Source organism: Pholcus phalangioides, unplaced genomic scaffold (assembly GCF_987345545.1).
Source record: "Pholcus phalangioides strain wild (caught in Gottingen) unplaced genomic scaffold, Ppha-v1.0 ptg000009l_1, whole genome shotgun sequence".
Taxonomy (NCBI): Eukaryota; Metazoa; Arthropoda; class Arachnida; order Araneae; family Pholcidae; genus Pholcus; species Pholcus phalangioides.
In genome coordinates, this window is record NW_028301602.1 from 12,410,974 (window position 1) to 12,414,508 (window position 3,535).

At 32.3% G+C, this 3,535-nt stretch overlaps 1 non-coding gene across 1 annotated transcript; it reads right to left on the reverse strand.

The window, feature by feature from the left end:
* Positions 1-2,130: 2,130 nt before the first annotated feature.
* On the reverse strand, positions 2,131-2,202 carry TRNAA-GGC (transfer RNA alanine (anticodon GGC)). Its single transcript has one exon. It is a non-coding gene; the product is annotated as a tRNA-Ala (tRNA).
* Positions 2,203-3,535: the final 1,333 nt, after the last annotated feature.

Below are 3,535 nucleotides of genomic sequence, written 5' to 3' on the forward strand. Positions count from 1 at the left end.
AAAAGAAATTTGAGTAATTTATGGAAAATTCTCAAATATGTTCTTTCTGAAATTCTATTCAATTGGCTAAATGCATGCCGGGAATGCGCCAGACCCCAAAATTCAAAAAGCTATTATCTCTCGATTTTTGCAGCATGTTGGCTATTTCGGGGATTAGCGGTAAAAAGTTTCATGTAAATCAGGAGCAAAACATTTTTAACAAGTTCCACCAATTATTTGGGTGCATTATGCTGGCAACGAAAAAATTCGCAATGCCATCAACAGTGTGTTGGCCAACAATATAAGACACTGCGCAGCCAAGAATATTTATCCAATAATATATAGTTAATAACATGTGATCAAAAATAGGTAGATAAAAACATGTAACCAACAATGCGTGGCTGAAAATGTTTAACCGACAATACAACTGAAAATACGAATCCTACAATACGTAGCTAAAGAATATAACCAAAAATAATTTACTGAAGCTATATGATCAAAAATATGCAGCCAATTTAACTTGAGTTTTACATTAACAACAATTAGACAAAGAATATTTCACCTTCCAGTACATAAACAAAAGTTCTAAAATATGTAACGAAGAAAAAGGATGTATAACTAACAATATTTAATACACAAAAACTATTCAGCAGACAAATGTCAAAAATATGTAAATAGTGACAAAAAATGTTTGATGGTGCAAAAACGAAATTAACAACAAAGGTAAATACTCGGAAAACGAATACAAAAATAAGAAAGCAACAATACCAATACATGGCTAAAAATACGTTGCCAACACTGTATAACTGAAAACATTGAGCCAATAATATATATAGGATACAACCAAATCTATTAGGCCAACAATAAAAATGGCAACATATGCCCCACGATACATAGTATAATTCAAACAAAGAAGACGTAACCAGAAATACAAATAATTCGAACAAAAAAAAAAAACCACAATAAAAAAGGAATTCAAGCATAGAATACATTAACCAACAATACAAACAATTCGAACAAAATATACAAGACCAACAAAAAAACTGATACAAGGAATGCTTAACCAACAATACAACATTACCAACAATGCTGCTAACATTAGTGACTGACAACATAAATTCATACATTTACGGTATATGTCAGAAAATCCTCAGCCAACAATACAAAACAAGAATGTATAACCCAAAAAACACAATCAATACTATGCATTGAACATTATATGTATAACCAAAAATCAGAAAACAAACAATATGTAAGATGAACATCCCATTTATAGCAACAATACATAACCAATAATACAGGAGAAATAAATTCCATTCGGCAGAACGTTCCAGCATGGATCATGATACGTCTTCATGAAATGCCATGAAGTTAACCTGATTGACCCAACGGGTCGGAGGACAGAATCCATTCTTACATTGATTTTCTTTTTCTTCATTTTTATTATATTCTGGAAATTCTTGTAACAACCCCCATAGTGAAAAGGTAAATCGTTTTTAAGTGGCATTCCTATGGATTGGACAACCATGAAAAAAAGAAAAAGTTTCGAAGACCCAAAAAATACTTGTTATGAAGAAAGAGCGTAGGAAACAACAACTCTTGATGGTGCACAGGCCGGATGATCGCGTGGGGCGAATAAGTGGGTGGCAAAGCGTTTTATTGATTTTACCTGTCACAGTTTGTGACTTTCTTTTACTTCATTCTTGTCTTCTTTTGTTTCTTAGATTTTTCTTATATCCACTCATTCAATGGCTTTTGATTTATTTCCATCCGCGAATTTTTGTGATTTAGGTCTCCTTCACTCTTTCTACTTCCAAGATGGTTTTATAATTGAAATTTCCACCGTAATAACTCATCATTTTTTGAATTTTCAAGGGATATATATCCCATCGCGAAAAACACACGCAAGCATCATTTTCGAAATTCCGATTATAGTTTCTTTCGAAAACATTGGGGGACTGCTTTTTATTATTTTCCATTTCATTTCACATATTCGCTTATTTATTCACGTATGTTCACCTAATTTATGTTTGATTCTAATATATATATATTTTATGCATATAGAAACATCCTCTCCACTTGTCAATACAAGATTCATCGAAAGACTGGTTATTTGTGGAGATGAAGATTACAAGGAAGCAAATTCATCCCTGCCCCCACGGGGACTCGAACCCCGGTCTCTCGCTTGCCGAACGAGTGCTCTACCACCTAAGCTATGGAAGCAGATAGAATATTTCAAATTTGAAATATTCTATCTGTTTCCATAGCTTAGATGGTTGAGCAAATTTGAAATATTTCAAATTTCAGTTATTCTGTTTCCATAGCTTAGATGGTTGAGCAAATTTGAAATATTTCAAATTTCAGTTATTCTGTTTCCATAGCTTAGATGGTTGAGCAAATTTGAAATATTTCAAATTTGAAATATTCTCTCTGTTTCCATAGCTTAGGTGGTAGAGTACTCGTCCGGCAAGTGAGAGACCAGGGTTCGAGTCCCCGTGGGGGCAGTGATGAATTTTCTTTCTTTTAATCTTCCTCTCCACAAATAACCAGTCTTTCGATGAATCTTGTATATATCTTTTAATTTAATATTAATATATAATCTATATTCGATACTGAATTTTCATATGGATACATCGCTTTAAAACAATGCTTGGTCATTAATCTAATTTTCATTCCTTTACTGTTTATATGTATAACTTTCATTGGTATTGAATCATGTTTTTATATTTATTTGTAATATCTGTAATTTTTTATGTATTGTTCCGAACTGAATTGAATAAAAGTTTTAAATAAATTTGAAAAATAAATTATCTCTCAGATTTCGTGTAGGCTTACATTTTCACCAAATGCTGTCGTGGTGTTTATTTAAACATCTTGGAATTGATAAAATTTAATTTTCTTACGCTTATGATTCAACTAATAACTAATTTGGAAGAATTTTAAAATTGCTGCAAGAATATTTCATTCCAAAAAAATTTGTATCTTCCTCAAGGTCCCACACACACAGATCCAATATTCTTGATTTTTTCAGTATGTTACATTAAATTTTTAGTTTTACATATATGACGTGGTGTAATTATCCCAAATATGCATCAGTATAATATATGATCCCAAATGCATGGGCTATCCCATAAATTCGTAAATAGTTTAAAAATTCATAAAAATTGAAGGAAATGGTATATTCCAATGCGGTTTGTGAAAAAGTTCCTCTTGAAGGGCACTTTCTTTCGGCGTGAGAATAAAAAATTACTCGCATATTTATATCGATAGAGGGAACTGCACTAATGTGAAATCAGTCCTGTAAAATCTAAGGTGTACTCATTTCTGAAATTTCCTGTTACTGGCCCTTAAGGTTCTCATTGTGATGTTGATATTGGTGAATAAAGAACTATTGGTGAAGTTATTTTACCTCAGTGAGAAATTCACGGCTAAAAGCTTTACGAACGTTTTGGACACAGAAGAGCTGGAAGGAAGGTCCGGTCCAATCACTCTTGTAGGACTGATTTTTCTACCATTCTATTGATAAAAATTTCAACTGAATTTCTTCCCGCTCCAA